Source organism: Chiloscyllium plagiosum, unplaced genomic scaffold, assembly GCF_037043375.1.
Source record: "Chiloscyllium plagiosum isolate Xiang-an unplaced genomic scaffold, Cpla_swu_hap1 HiC_scaffold_39, whole genome shotgun sequence".
Classification (NCBI taxonomy): domain Eukaryota; kingdom Metazoa; phylum Chordata; class Chondrichthyes; order Orectolobiformes; family Hemiscylliidae; genus Chiloscyllium; species Chiloscyllium plagiosum.
In genome coordinates, this window is record NW_028270177.1 from 11,787,675 (window position 1) to 11,804,871 (window position 17,197).

Genomic DNA, 17,197 nt, shown 5'->3' on the forward strand with positions numbered 1-17,197 from the left:
CATGGACATGATGGGCTGAAGGGCCTCTTTCCGAGCTGTAAAACCCTACGACTGTAAAGTTGATTGAGGAATAAGCATTAACTTAGATGCCAAGAACTCCCCTGCTCTGTTTCAAGAAGGTGCCATGGGATCTGCGAGAGCTGACAGGGCCTTTGATGGCTCTTGTAAAGGACAGCACCTCAGGCAATGTAGCATCGTTATCATATTGCAGAGGAGAGCTATCCTAGGTTCATATGCTCAGACCTTGAAGTGGGACTTGAATCCACAAACTTCTTTCTTAGAGGCAGGTGTGCCACTGTAACCAAGAGAAACAAAAACCAGATAAGTAAGGTCCAGTCTCCCACAGAGTGAGCTGTCTAGGCCTTATGTCAAATCAGTGTTTCTTAACTCGGGAGCAATTAGCATCCAACAGTGGACTTCAGCTAAAGTACATGTTCTGATCAGCATCTAGTGATACTAACTCCCTCCCCCTCAACCGCTACTCCTCTGCTTTAATACGCACATTTAAACAAAGGTCAGAAGTCACACGACACCAGATTATAGTCCAACAGGTTTATTTGAAATCGCAAGCTTTCACAATGCTGCTCCTTCATCAGGTGGAGTGACTCATTTGAGTCTTCCTGACAAAGGGCAGCGCTCCAAAAGCTTGTGATTTCAAATAAACCTGTTGGACTATAACCTGGTGTTATGTGACTTCTGACCTTTTCCACCCCAGTCCAGCACTGCAACCTCCACATCATTTAAACATAGGTAAGGACATGGGCTATATCCGCTGCTTTGGGAATGACTGTGGGTACGGGGAGGGTGTTGGGAGTCACCTAAGAAACTGCTCCCAACCGACATTTTCAAATTAAGCAAGTAGAAGGGCAAAAATATACCACAAGCCTGAAACAAACTGGCTCAGAAGTGAACAGCCATACTGATTTACAGTCTTGGGAAAATATCCCTGAATTTTTTCAATTGAGCAGTCCTTTGGGAAATAAGAACATAGCAGGTCAGGAGCATTTTTATTAAATGTGGGCTGTGTAAATGTTCAATTATGGACAGGATCCAACAAATGCACAAACCAGGTCAAAACAGAAATCCCGTCTCTTTGCTGATTGTGTATTCCTGCTCAGCCTGAGTGGTCAAAGAAGCAGTACAGTTACCTGCCCTTCACCTCCTAACAACCTGTCACTGGGTTAGAGCCAAGTCCATGATGCAACTTTTAAACTTCCACAAAAGAGCATTCAACCTCCTTGCCAGGGCATTCACCCAGTCATGAGCTTTGGCTTTAAATAAACTAGAACATCTTATTTATTCCTTGCAGCTAAATCCATATCCAGTGTCTGCTATTTCCTGATTACCCTGTTATTTTTGACAGTGCATAGTCTTAAAGTGATGGAGAGTGGTTAATCAGAGCAACAATACATTTTGAATCAATGGGGTTTTTGATTTGAATGAATGAATGATTTTTATGTTACATGGGGACAATTCAGACTTTCCAATGTTCAATCTAATGTTCCCTTCTTCCTACTTTTGAAGGCAATGTTCCTGGAATGTAGTAACCACATTTTCATATACCTCTCACTAGTGACTCAGCTTTGCAGCCAATTGTGAGAGAATCCACAGGTTTGAAAAATGATAAGGAGAAATAGCTCCTAATGATGTTTCTATTCCATGAGTAGTCAATTAAAACAACTACACTGTCTTTCTCACTGAATAGCTCAAATTTGATCTATCTCTCCATACAATAGGTTTAAGGGGAGAGGAGAAAGATTTAAAAGAGACCTAAGTTTTTCACAGAGAGGGTGGTGTGTGTATGGAATGAGCTACCGCAGGAGGTGGTGGAGGCTGGTATTATTATAATATTTAAAAGGCATCTAGATTGACCCTATGACTCTAACTAAACAGGTGATCTGGGTTGACCTTTCACTTCATTATTGTTTGACCATTGCTTAGTCAGTGGGATCAACTTTGAATAGCGTGATAAAGCACAGTTCCAAGTATCTCTCTGAGGGAGAGTTAAATGACCCTAGGTCGAGAGTGTGTTGCTGGAAAAGCACAGCAGTTCAGGCAGCATCCAAGGAGCAGGAGAATCGACGTTTCAAGCATAAGCTCTTCATCAGGAATGAGACTCTTGATCCTATAGCTCCCTTCAAGAACAGACAGTGTTGCTCATGTCCTAGCCAATATTTCAACTAATATATTATTCCAGAAACACTCATTGGATCCATTAATATCCTTCAGAGAAGGAAATCTGCCATCCTTCCTTGGTGTGGACCACATTTAACTTCAAGCTCGCAGTAATAAGCTTGACTTTTACATGGCCTTTGGAATGGCCTCACAATCCACTCATTTCAAGGAGAATTAAGAATAGGCAACAAATGATGGCCTTGCCAGTGATGTCTACATCTCATAAAAGAAAAGTTGAAGAATGATGAGAACAGAGTTATCTGGACCTCAGCCCCTTTACAATTTGTGGGGTCTTACTGTGCATTAACTTACCACATGGATTCTCATCATTGCAGCCAAGACTGTACCGCAAATACACTTAATGGATGATCAAGCTTTTAGGCAGACCCAGTGGTGATGAAAATTGTTATAGTCATGCAAGTCCTTTCCAGCTTTATCTGGTTTTCAGTACCTCAATGGGCGTGTCAACCAAACAAGCCAGCTTTTAGACCATCACGGCTGCCAGACCTCCCACGTTTGGTTGTCCTGCAGTCAGCTGTTGTAATTGCATGTGGGAACAATGGCTGAGTACAAGATTGGCCTCAATGCTTCCTGTGAAATAACCACACAATGCCCAGTTGAGGATTGGTGACTTTTACAGGGTATTAGAGTACAACAGGAAGTTTGAGTGTATCCATCAGCACATGTCAATCCCCAAAAATGCAAGAAAGGCATTGAGATCAAGGGACAGGGGTGGAACTGTCTAGTTTAAAAAATCAGTTCAAGGAATGTATGGGCCTGCATTTCGTGCCTATTCCTAATTGTCCTTGAGAAAGTCTGACGTCACACAGCACCAGGTTATGGTCCAACAGATTTATTTGAAATCACAAGCTTTCGCAGCGCTGCTCCTTCGTCAGATGAACTTCATCGGTACCTCCACATCATGTACTTGAGAAGGTGGTGGTGAGCCACCTTTTGCATCTGCTGTAGTCCATGCAGTGTCAGGGTACCTACTGCGCAGTCAGGAAGGAAGTTCCTGGATTTTGGCTTAACAGTAGTGAAGGAGCAGTGATCTACTTCCAGGTCAGGATGTGACCTTGCTGTTAGTGTCTTTTACATGCTTCTGTTGCCTTTATTCATCCAGGCGGTACCCATGGGGGAGATGTGGACACAGGAGTCTTGGCAAATATATAGGGTAGAAAGAGAATAATTTTCTTGTGTATACTGTTCTCATAGATTGGAGCCCTTGGGAGACCAGCTGATCCACACTAATTGGTAGTGGGGTCATGTCTCTTCTGGGACCAAAACAGCAGAAAACAGTCTTGTTAATAGACAAGGTTATATTTCTCCAGCTGGTTACTCACCTTGGATGGGCTTATACAACATTAGGTGGCAGGTCTGATGCTATTATATTCTTCTTTTTCAATACAAAGTGTAACAGAATATTAGGCTCACCATTACAGTGATGGCATCATACTGTTTACTTGGCATTATTGTGGCAAGATTAGACTCTGATTTAACAAGTGTTCTATTTCTCCTGTAGTTTCCCTCCTGACTTTCTCTCATTTTCCCCCTGGAGGTAATGATTCAGGCTGGACTATGAGATTGACACTCTTGTTTCATACTGTCTTCAATAATTATTCATCATCCACTCGCCTGGCCAGTCTGAGTCTGATTTGCTCGAGGTTATCAAAGCTGGATCTGACATTGTTTATGGCTGCTCTCTGCACACGTAGACACTATTCCTGTAGTGGTTGCTGACTGTTTTTCAGAGCGACAACCTCAAATAAGTGTTAGTCTGTAAATCTACAGTGCTTCACTCCTATTTTAAGCATCCACCCAGTACAAAGAAAAAAACCCCACGAGTCTGGCACTGTGACCAATGCCTGCAGATCAGGCAAAGGCCGACTCATTTTACTAAGCTGGTAGCTCATGCACTTGTTTCATGCCTAGAAGCGAGTGCACACAGACCAATTTCTACCTCAGTTATGTCTGCTGTGCTGACACACAGTAAAAGGTAAAGTTGTCACAGTCCCAGGGGATTGCTCTCTCATCAGTGAGAGACGGCTGGTGCTGGTTTAACCTCTGGGTCATCACATCACAGGCGAGGGGTGAAGTTGAGAAGGAGAGTCCTTCATGGTAACCTCATCCAGTGTTGCAATTTAACCCACACCACTGGTGTCTCTCTGCATCACCAACCAGCCATCCATAGCTGATAGACAAGTGGAGATTGCTTTGCAAGGTGCAATACAAAAACAAGTACTTAATTCAGGTTCGTACTGCATTGATTCAAGGTCTAGTAAAGGTCTGTCACATTATAAACAGAAGATTGGAAAGCACACAAAGTGCTGTCAACCTTTGACTTGTCCAGAGCTGGTAGGATGGATTCAATTCACAAAGGAACAATTATAGAGCTACAGAATTGTATTTATTTCCTTTTATTGGCCGCAAGAGGGATTACTCACTGCTTCCTTAGCGTGTCCCTTTGTGACATAAATATTGCAAGAGCTTATAAATAAGATTACACGGTCAGCAACCAGATCTGTGCAATAACAGCTTCAGCTGCGGTAGTTGGATCTCAGGTGAAGTTTGAAAGAAAGAAGGAAGCAAAACAGAGAATGAAATAAAGACTTAGATAACATCTTATTGCAAGGTCATTCAACACAGAACTGGTTTGAAGTCCTGTGTCTGAAGGAAAATATGGGCGTCATTTTGGCTGCTGCAAGGCTTTAGAAACGTCAAGGAAGTTGACCAGTTTTTGGTTTTGTGGATTGAAAGGCAAGCTACCATAACAAGCATGCCATTGCACTATTTATTATCCTCCTGAGCATCTCTAATGACCAGTCTTGCCTTTACACATTACCTATTTCAAATTCGTCTCTCATTATTATGCAGAACTTCTATCTGGATAATACTCCTACTAGTTTGAGAGTGTCTGCTGACACTAACCATTTGATGGTAAATTCTGACTATACATGCTCACCTCTGATTTTTTTTGGCTGATTTTTAAAAATCAAAAAGAGTCTTTTATTTAACTGTCTTTTTCTCTTCAGCTTTATATCATTTCATTACTTTGTTTTCATTTTTAAGGGTTTGTTAAGTTTTAATCATTCTTTCGCTGTAACTACATATTCTCCTGGGTGTCAATAAACACAGTCTACCAGTTTGAAAGCACAATGTTTAGAGTGAGCAGTGCGGTGGTCGATGTCCGGTTCATGGCCACTGCTATGCAATGCCTTAAAACGGCGGTGCTTGGACCCGACACAGTGCACTGGTTGGAGGATGCTCAGGTGGAATCCCAGCTGCGCTTACCCCTGCTCAGACGGAATTTCACATTGGTCCCAAGGTCCCGCACTCCCCGCGGGAGCCTGTACCCCATAATCTGAGCCACCTCCAGGGTTTTAATTTTGTCCCCCTCAGGGACGTGACATAGCAGGCCCCGTACAGACTGCTGCTGCACACCATCCACCTCTTCTCCCTCATCCACCGCCCAGACATGCCTTGGTGTGCCCATTTACCACTGGGCACTGGGGATCCCCAGTGGAGGGCTCTCTACACGGAAGTCCTCCTCCTTTCGCTTGGGGATCTGGGGTGGAGGGTGCTGCATGTGGCAGTGCCCTATAACTGCAGATTGCGGTGGTTCACAGACTCCCAGCCCAACTGCTTGTTCTGCGGTGCTGTGGACCATCTATATATTGAGTGTGGGTGCTTGCACTCCCTTTCTAGTTTTCTGGAAAATCTTCTTCTCTGTTTTTGGTTGCACCTCAGTCCCATACTCCTGATCTTTGGGCACTCTGTGTGGAGAGGGTTGGGTAGGCCAGAGGACCTCCTCGTGGGTCTGCTCCTGGGCCTGGCCAAACTGACCATAAACAGGTCCAGGCAGTGGGCTGTGGAGGGGGTTATTAGGGCCAATTGCCTAGTCATCTTCCGTGGTCACATTCGAGCCCAGGTGTCTGTGCAGAAGAAGCATGTAGTGTCCACCAACACCCTTGAGCTGTTCAGGGAGAGGTGGACACCGCAGGGGGTGGAGTGTTTTATTTCTCCCTCCAACTCTCTTTTGATTTAACCCTTGCCCTCCCCTTCACTTTTTTGATCACGCTGCATTGATGAGAAGGGCAGTGCTTGTCATTGGCCACTCGGATGTTTCCTTTCTTCCTGGTGGTAGAAAATGTATAAAGATTTGTACACCTGTTGTCTTTCATTGCGTCTCACACCTGCACACACACAACATCGGTGCTGGGGAAAATATAAGAACTACTGCTGTTAGGCAGTAGTGTGGGGGGAAAATTTTAAAAAAGAATATAAGAAGAATTTTTTAAAATGAAAGCACAATGTTATGGACATTTTTTCCCAGCAGCAATAGTCTGAGGGTCACACCTTTGGTCATTCCTTTTGACGCTCTTGACCTTGCAACATCTCTTCAAATGAGGAATCCCACATCTTTTTCTTTGTCAAGGTTGTTGCCACTCAAGCTTAGCTTCCTCTTATGGGCCAGATTGACATTTCCCATGTCGACTTTAACCCTCATCTTCATACCTGAACAGACCTTTCAAATATGTGTCTTATTTCCGACACAGAATACATATAATGTATTTTAGTAGTTTATTGAACCTTCCTCATGTAGTTTAGTGAATCTTATACCACAGCTTGCTTCAAACCTATCCTGCACCACTACAAGCTTTTCGCTCTGTCAGTCTTATTGCTTGTTCAATATTTGCTGCTACTCTGAAGGCCAGCTCATTTTTTATCTTCAGCGTTCCCTGTTTCTTCTCCTCTCTGCATCCTGGTGTACTGAACTCAAATAACTTTTGGTCTATTTTCAACCTTAGTTCCATTTTTTTCTCAGTACTTGAAAAGAACGGAAATCCTTAATTTGTTTCACCTTTCCCTTCATAACAGAGTTTTCTAGCCTGGTTAGACTTGATCCTTGCTTGTTGAGTTACTTCAAATACCCAAACCCATCAATCTTAATAGGGTCCTGTACTGTGGGCTTTGGCCCTTGAGTAGTCCTCCACAATTGAAATAAGGAACCATGCCTTTTGGTAAGTGTTTGAGCAGAAAACTATGACCAGGTGTCTGAGGACATACTAGTAATGGCTTGCTGTCAGCCTCTGCCAAATAGTTTGGCAATACTCCACAAAACCTGAACAACAAAGATCTCTAAAATTCTGAGCAGAAAATAAGCTCCACTCAATGTTAGTGGGTTCCTTCTCTCAGGGTACGGTCATTTCATCCTTATTGACCTGTTTTCAGACTTCAGCTTTGAGGCTACCTCTTGGTAAATTGAAGCTGTTGGTCATCTCCATGCCAACGATGGCCCAACTAACCAGCACTCTCTTCTGCTGGACAAATTGGTGTCTCTTTTTAAAAATATGTTTCTTGGTGTGAAACACCAAACTTCAACTTCTTGTCTCCTTTTATATTTGTTTAAAGTCTGTTCTTCCTCGCAATTAGTTAAACATGAAAGATTCGAAGTTCGTGCCTCTTTAAATTGTACGCAAGTGGCAAATGGAGATTAAAGCCTCTTAGCAGTGCACTGACCCAGGGCAATTGAATTCAAATGCGTCCAATGACAGAGGTTGATAAATGAATTACTCCATAGCCTGAGAAATATTGAAATAGATTACCCCATGCGTGCTTACCTTCTCTGTAATCTGTTAGCATCACCTATCTCTGTCACCCCTTAATTTTCCAGGCTTTATTCTGTGCCTTGCTGGCATAAAACTAACATCAAACCTTAACCTTTAGAGAAACAATTCCCTGTGCAGATCACTGTTAGGGTAGTCTAACCTGTATAGTGCTCATGTGAGATCCTTTTGTCTATATTTTGGTGGAGTCATACTCACATCTTAAACTAAACAGGTTACCACTGTTGTCAAAATGATGCACAAGGTGTACTGGGTTTTGGTGAGATATTTTAACTAATTCAAAGCCTACTCTCTTGCGCAGAATTAAAATCAGGCCCTGTTAGTGTCAACCTCACTATTGCCTTGTTCAAGTAATGACAGAAGCAGCAGGTTTATGATTATGTACAGCTCAGTAACTATCTAAAATTGAACAAATAAAGCTACAAGGAGTTTTACTGTTTCAATGAATGAAAGAATCCTAATACTACTTCAGCCTCAAAAACCATTCATGAACTCCCAACCCTGTCAAGTTTACGATTACAGGCTCCATGAATATAAAGGTCATCTCTGAATAAGCATAACCACAAAGAATAGAATTTTGTTCTTTTTAACACTTGAGCTAGTCTACAGGATCCAGTATCATGTGGTCTCATTGTCCTATCACCCCCATGCTCACTGACCAACACTTGGTTCTGTTTAGGTAACATTTGATTGGAAAAGTTTTACTCTTAATTGTTTTTAGATAGTCTTGCATCGATTTCTAATCCCATCCTACTTCATGACCTTCCAAGATATCTGTATGCCTATAATTCTGGCCTCTTGCACAGCCTGAGTTTTAGTTGCTCTGTCATTGGTGGGTACGTCATGTGTTGTCTATTGGTGCTAATCTCCAAAATCACTCCTTAACTCTTTACAACTCTCTGCTTGACTTTCTTCTTTGTAGAAATGGTTTAAATCATACCTCATTGCCCATTATTTTGATCATCTATCCTGATGTCTCTTTATGTGGCTCAGTGTACTTTGTCTTATCATAATCCTGGAAAGTTAATAGTACTAGCTAAATGTAAGCTATTCTTGGTGCATTTGTGTTATAATTCAGTGGCAGCATTTTGAACATTATTTTGATGTTCATTCCAAATAGTTCAGTGCATTGGATTTGACATCCTGTGGTACTGTTGCTTCAGGCCATACCTGAACAGGGCTCTAGAGCAAGGGCCCATTTTCGGGGGGATTTTCACCAAGCATGCTGTAGGTTGGAAGGGCAGGGTTTTCTGTGGTTATCGTTCACTCTCTGAAAACGATATGGAGTAGGGCCACAAAAGGATGTGTTTTTAAAACGCAAATCACAAGATGCTCTATAATGATAATCCCATCTTTACAGCATGTCGGAATACAAAACCATGCCTGCAGATCAGAGCTAGGAGGATTATATTGGATTTACTGTGTCCTAATACAGTCACGTTATCATCTTTTTTTCTGGCTGCTTGTACTTAATTGCTCCTATAATAGTGCACAAATTTCTCACCACTCTGACCTGTAGGCTTTGGCAGCAAGAGATTAGATCTATCATGAAATGAAAATGGATAGGCCTGTCATTTTGATGGATGGGACAAAATTGATGGAGGTTGTCCTTTCATATGTGTCTACATATATATTGCTTTCTCTTAAAAAAATTCATCCAAATAGCCTGAGGATAATATCTACCGGGGTTTTAAACTTGAGAAGAGCACAAAAAGGCAAGTACAGCAACTTCATTGTTTGTGGTTATTGGAAGCTTTAATTCCACAATCACTCATTTTCTACCTCAAGTACAGTGTGTGGCTGTTAATAAGTCCCTGAGCTGCTAAGTTGGTTTTATTATAAATTACAACAATACTCAAGTGATGTACAAGGGGCGCTGTTCCAGTTCCACAGCAGTTAAGGAGGGAACGGGGCAAAGGTAAAGGAAACAAAATTTGCTGGGATTGTTAAAATGCTTCAGTCTGGATTAGATAGTGGATACACTGTACAGTATGTGCCTGAACTGCACGACAACAAGTTAACACCTTTAAAATAATGGAATGGACTCAAGATGCTTCACAAGGGCATTAAAAGTCAAAGTGTCACATAGAGCAGCATGAGGAGTTGTTAGGTCTAAAATCAAAAGCTTGATCTTTTTTAATGGGGTGCGGAGGTGCCAAAACTGTTGGTCATGTCCAATTGCCCTTGAGAAGTTGGCACTAATTGTATAACAGCATTAATACCCTGGAGCAACTGTAACGATTGTAATGAGGTCAGCCAGGTAGATCTCATAAGATATGAGTTCCCTGACTGGGGCTGTTAATCTGGTCCAATCAACGAGCCCTGGCTGACAAAAATAAACAGGAGTGTCAGAGGTTCTACTCACTCTGAGAGCTGGCTCTGAGGGAGCTGGATCAGTGTCAAGGATTCTCCACGTGTAAATAAAGGGTGACTTGGTGACGGGATACCAGCCTTTGTGGAGCTATTTCAGCAACATTGCAATGATACCACTGTACAAATATCACAGTGTGGGAAGAACACATCACTCTATAATGACAGTCTTGTATATACATGGACATGAACTCAAGGAAAGGATAGATAGTTTGTACCAGAAGAAAGAATAAGCCAGTGCCTGGTTCAACCATGTAAGCAGAATTTAATATGAATTTAAAATAACTCATGATACTTTGAAATTGAAGCCTGAAGATAGTTCTTGAACTTGCCTTTTCTTTGAGCAACATGTCATGACCCTAAACTGATCATGTGGCATCGAACCACATGATAAAGAAGTGGTGAGCTGGAGATTCTAGCAGCGTCTTCAAGGATTAAAGCAATTTAGAGTTTTGGGGAAGCTAATGGAGGAATGTATAGACATTAGGGTTCTGGCAACCGAAGACATAGCCACCAGCGATGGAGCATATAAAACTGACAATATTCAACAGGTCAGAACTAGCGGAGCGCTGTGATCTTGGAGAGTTGTAGGCTTGAGGAGATTACAGAGACAGAGGTGGAACATCCATGAAGGAATTTGAAAGCAAGTGTGAAAACATTAGAATCTACACTATGTTTGGGGATGAGTTAACTTAAAATCAGCATGTGCAAGGTTGGTTAGACAATGGAGCATATTGCAAGTTAAGGCATGGGCAGCAGTCAGCAGTGTATTGGTATAGTCAAGTCTAGAAGTCAGAACAGGGTTCCAGCAACAGATGAGCTGAGTCAGGGGTGAAATCAGACAATATAATGGAGGTGGAAGTAGGCAATCTTGGTGATCATGTGAATATGAGATGAGATGAAATTTGACCCTAAAGTAGGAGGCTGATGGTTTCAGTCTCAGTCAGTTGCCAGGGAGAGGGAGGGAATTTTTTTTTTGGTAAGGGAAAAGATTTCATAATCAGGACTGAAACCAGTGGCTTTGGACTTCCCAGTAATGAATTGCTGCTGGATGTCAGTGAAGCAACCTACAGGGGAACCTCGATTATCCGAACAGTATGGGCGGGCACTATTTCATTCGGATAATCGATTATTCGGTTAATCGATTAAATGCCTTTCCTCTGGGGTTCAGCGCTTTTAAAGTCTGCTGCCCGTTCAGGAGACTGCAGCAGCGCCTGAGACCCTGCCCCCAAAACCGCCCCGCCCCGGTCCAATACTGCCCCCCCGCCCCCAATACTGCCCCCCCCGCCCCCAACCCCGTCCAATACCACCCCCCCGCCCCAACTCCATCCAATACCACGCCCTGCCCCAACCCTGTCCAACACCGCCCCCCTGCCCCCAAACCCCTCCACTCCCCAACCCTGTCCAACACCAACCCTGCCCGCTCCCCCCGTCCACCCCCGCCCCCCTCTCCGTAGCAGCCACAAAGATTGCTTTGTGGGGTAAGTGTCCAAATGGCACATTCATACACACGCTCACACACACGCACAACTTTTTACTGCAACTTTATGTAAGGTTCCATGTTTGCTCTGTACAGGACAATGTTGGAGAGATTATCTCGGGAAGCGGGGTGGGTGTGGGATTTAGGGTACATCCCTCTGTAGAACTCCAGGGAAAGTGTGGGGAGAGAGAGGGCGGGAGGTCAGTCATTTGGAGACGGTGCCTGTTTAATCCCTGTAAACAAAAGACGTGATCACTGTTGGAAACATGTCTTTGATGTAATGTTTCTATCGGGACCTCGAGTTCTCTTTTGGATAATCCAATTTTCAGATAATTGGTATTTGGATTATCGAGGTTCCTCTGTAATCATTAGCACAAGTGAAAGGGCTGACAAAGGTGATGGGTAGGTAGAGCTGGGTGTTGTCAGTATATATCTGAAAACTGGCACTGTGAGGGGCTATCTAATTTAGAAATAAGAGACGGCTAAGGATGGATCTAAAGGGGCCACTAATAGTAATAGAGCAGGAGCAGGAAGAAAAGTAATTGCAAGTAACAATCTATGTTATTTATTTATGGAGTGTGTCACACTCACAGAACAAACAATGGTTTTGTCAGTGGCTATATGGAGTTCTTTGAACCTACCTTCCAGTTTTGAACAGAAGAACATAAGAAATAGGATGCATAGGCCATTCAGCCCCTCAGTCTAGTTCCACCAATCAACAAGATCGTGGCTGATCTGCCCCAGACTCAACTTCTCTTTGATACTAGCTCTTCATAGCCCCCAATTCCCCACTATTTCAAAATTCTATCCTCATCCTCTTTAAATATTTTCAGTGATCTAGCCTCTAGATCCCTTTGGGGTAGAGAATTCCAGAAACTCACTACTCTTTGGGAGAAGGAATTCTTTGCATCTCAGTATTAAATGAGTGCTGTATTGATATAATGATGTAATTCTGTATGAGGTCCCTTAATTTGAAAAATTCTCTGACTAACAGGAGCACCTTCTCAATATCGATCTTATCAAGCCACCTCAGAATTTTGTACGTTTCAATAATTCCCCTCATTCTGCTAAACTCTGCTGAATAAAGCCTAAACAGTTTAGCCATTCTTAATATGTCAACCTCCTCATACCAGGAAACAGCCTTGTGAATCTCTGTTGAACTGTCCCCAAAGCCAATAGTCAGTTTAGTCAGTCGATACTTCTCTACAATGTGAGTCATTGCTTTGAATGCATCGCAGATACTGTCTGAATGGTCTTATTGACCCATTCATGCCTGGTACCTGCATTGAGAAATTGGTTAGTCAGAAAATGGTATAGAGGAACCCAATCTCACCATAGGAGATCAAATCTGGGTGGGTGAGCAGCAAGAATTCATGAGATGTCAAGGTCAAGGGTTTGGAGAGAAATTTAAGGAGGACAAAAAAAAGTGAACTCAGAAGACAGAGAACAAGATGTATTGAAGTGGAGGTTGAAATCACTGAGAATAAGAAGGTGGTCAGTGCAGAGGCTAAGGGAGGAAAGAAATGAAGGTGTCTCTGTAAGAAGGGTTTTATTATTGTTGCAAGGGCATTAGAAGATGACGATTCTGAATGGTACGCAAGAGGGTGGAGGAAAGTAAGGTGCTGAAGGGCAGAAGGTTCTGAGCTCAACAGCCAATCCACTTGATTGGCTATTCACAGTAATGGCATGGAGTAGGTAACATAAATCATTTTCTAGACCTTTTGCTGACAGCATTAATATTCACGAACACTGTCCCACTTCCCCTCACAAGGTCTACTTGAAAATTGATGCAGGATTGTTTTTGTTCAATGTGTCACACTGATAGAGTCATGGAGATGTACAGCATGGAAACAGACACTTCAGTCCAACTCATCCATGCTGACCAGATATCCTAACCTAATTTAGTTCCATTTTCGAACATTGGATCCATATCCCTCTAAATTCTTCCTATTCATATATCCATCCAAATGCCTTTTAAATGTTGTAATTGTACCAGTCTCCACCACTTCCTCTGGCAGCTTATTCCATACACACATGACCCACTGCATGAAAATGTTGCTCCTTAGGTCCCTTTTAAATGTTTCCCCCCCTCACCTTAAACCTATGCCCTCTAGTTTTGGACACCCTCCCCTGGGAAAAAGACCTTGGCTGTTCAACCCATCCATGCCCCTCATGATTTTATAAACTTCTATAAGGTCACCCCTCAGCCTCCAAGACTCCATGGAAAACAACCTCAGCCTATTTAGCCTCTCCCTATAGCATAAATCCTCCAACCCTGGCAACATCCGTGTAAATATTTTCTGAACATTTTTGGATTTCACAAGATCCTGATGTTCAATTTAAGGCTGACACACTTAAGAATGTCGCCTTTAGGAGCAGTAGTGGGCCAATCAGCCTTTCAAGGGTGTTCCGTCTTTTAATAAAATTGTGTCTGAACTAAATTCGGTGCACTGTCCTCACTCCACAATGGAGGTTTACTTGAATGAATTGTCAGAGGAGCTAATGATTTATAACACAATATAAACTTAGACAGCCGGGTAAGATACTGCAAAAAAAAATCAAGAAACTCCTGCCACGTTTTATGCAATAACTAGTCAATTAATTGGCCATTTACACATTTATGAGTGAATGTCACTTTCATACCAGCAAGACATTTATATCTTAGCTTACATGAGCGAGTGGAAGAAAAAGAGATAGTAGACTTTCAAACATTAAACATTAATTGGAAAATGGGTGAGTTATTTTTCTTTCTTACAATCCTGAATTTCTTTATCATATGTTTAAGCTACAAGCCTCTCCAGAAATGTTTAAATCATAAAGATGCGTTTGGCTTTTCAGTGCTGGAATGGCACAGTGGGACAGCACAGTAAAGGACGCGTGAAATGTTCAATTTATCAAACCACTTTTAGCTCCTTGCATGTTTGCATTAACCCTTACCAAACCGTGGAAGTGTTTCTCTTATCAGTAATTCAGCTGCAGTGCTTTGTTCACTGTGCACTGTGTAACTGAAGCTTACAGACAGAGAAAGCTCCACGTTTGAGGATTGTTGATGCGACTAGCCTAATTTAAAATGATGTCGAGGCCATTATAATTGGCCTCAGTGCTCCTTGGGATCCTATTCAGATTCGTGATCTCCACTGCAAAATGCAGCTGTATGTACATTGGGTGATGTGTTCAGTTTTTATTCATTCATGGGATGCAGTCATTGTTAGCTAGGGCAGAGAATTTTGTCCCATTGCTTATTGCCCTGAAGAAGACAGCGATGAAGTGCCTTCTTGAACTGCTGCAGTCGTTTGTGTGTAGGTACTTCCACAGTGCTGTTAGGAAGGGAATTCCAGGATTTTGACCCAGAAGGAATGGTGATACATATTTCCAAGTCAGGATGGTGTGTGACTTCAAGGGGACCTTGCAGACTGTGGTGTTCCCCTGTATCTATTGCTCTTGTCCATCTAGGTGGTAGAGGTCACAGGTTGGAAAGTGCTGGTCAAGAGACTTAGAGTCATAGAGATGTAAAGCACTGAAACAGATCCTTCGGGCCAACTCGTTCATGCTGACCAGATATCCCAACCTAATCCAGTGCCATTTGCCAGCACTTGGCCCATATCCCTCTAAATCCTTCTTATTCATATACCCATCCAGATGCTTTTAAATGTTTTAATTGTACCAGCCACCACAATTTCTTCTGGCAGCTCATTCCATACACGTACTACCCTCTGCTTGAAAACGTTTCCCTTTAAATCCCTTTTAAATCTTTCCCCTCTCACTCTAAAACTATGCCCTCCAGTTCTGGACTCCTCCACCTTAGGGAAAAGACCTTATCTATTCACCCTATCCATGCCCCTCATGATTTTATAAACCTCCATGAGGTCGCCCCTCAGCCTCCAACATTGCAGGGACAACAGCCCCAGCTTATTCAGCCTCTCCCTGTAGCTCAAATCCTCCAATCCTGGCAACATCGTTGTAAATCTTTTCTGAACCTTTTCAAGTTCCACAACATCCTTTCGATAGGAAGGAGACCAGAATTGCACACAATATTCTAAAAGTGGTCTAACCAATGTCATGTACAGCCACAACATGACCTTCCAACTCCTATACTCAATGTTCTGTCCAATAAAGGAAAGCATACCAAACGCCTTCTTCACTATCCTATCTACCTGTGACTCCACTTTCAAGGAACTATGAACCTGCACTCCAAGATCTCTTTGTTCAGCAACACTCTCCAGGACCCTCAAGTCCCGCTTTGATTTCCTTTTCCAAATGAAGCACCTCGCATTTATCTAAATTAAATTCCATCTGCCACTCCTCAGCCCATTTCCCCATCTGATTAAGATCCCGTTGTACTCTGAGGTAAAATTGCCTGTCAATTCTCAATCTCTCGACTGAACACATAGGGAATGATGATACAAGTAAGGCCCTGAGTGTAATCAGTGCCTAAAGAATGTAATCTCACATGAGGCTCCACAACAGCAATGAATGCTAATTAATAGGAACATTGAGTTCAATTTCATTTTGAAAGTGCTCGGGGGGGGTGGTGGTGGGCTCCAGAGAATACAAATGAACACTTCTGCACTATGTTATTCTTACTTATAACTGACCAACAAAATAAAATAGAAATCTCACCACAAATCAGGCAATACATCTCAATATGGTCCATTATTGCATAACATTGTGTATGTTTATGCATGGTAATGGGTATGCTGAATGTGTGTGAGAGTGGGTAGTATAATGGGCAGGTGACATGATGCAGCGATGTGCATAGTCTGATTAATGAGTGTGTGTATCTTGGCAAGTGCATGTTGGTGTCTCTATTGGTGTATGCATTAGAATGTCTGTGGTATGTGTGGACATGTCAATGTATCTGGAAATTGGTATATGTGTGCTTTGGTATGTCTGTGTGTATGTTGGTGGGGATTGATGTATGCATCTATGTGTATTGGTGCGTCTGTGTGTGTATGTGTATGCATTAGTGTATTTGCTTGCATTTTGGTGCATCTGTATCTGTTTGTGTAAAGCTGTGTGTGTATATATATATATATGTATATATATATGCATTTGTTTGTCTTTGCATTGTTGTGTGGGTATTTTGGTATATCCAGGGCAATTGCTGTGTTTGTGGTGTTCTGTGTGTGAATGTGTGGGTATGTTGGTATGTGCATGTATGTGTTTGTAAATGTATGCGTGTTGGTGTGTGAGTGTTGATGTGTGCGTGTGCATGTCCATTGGGTGTGTGTGCGCATGTCCATTGTGTGTATGTGCGAGTGTGTGTCTGTGTGTTGATGTGTGCGTGTGTGTGTGTGTGTGTACTCACACAAGCCTGCTAATGATCTAACAACACGACCCTATCTACATGTTTTGTTAATGCTTCATGGAAGCAGCCCAATCAGATTCCAGCAAAGGGGTGGAGAGCCTTGACACTGTGTCATTATGGAGGCAGTTCACCACCAATCACTTGGTCGAACCTCCATCTCCAAAACAATCATTTTCCACAGTTGGCAGCACCAACCCTTGGTTTAACAGATTTCTGCCTCAGCTTTATGCATTCCCT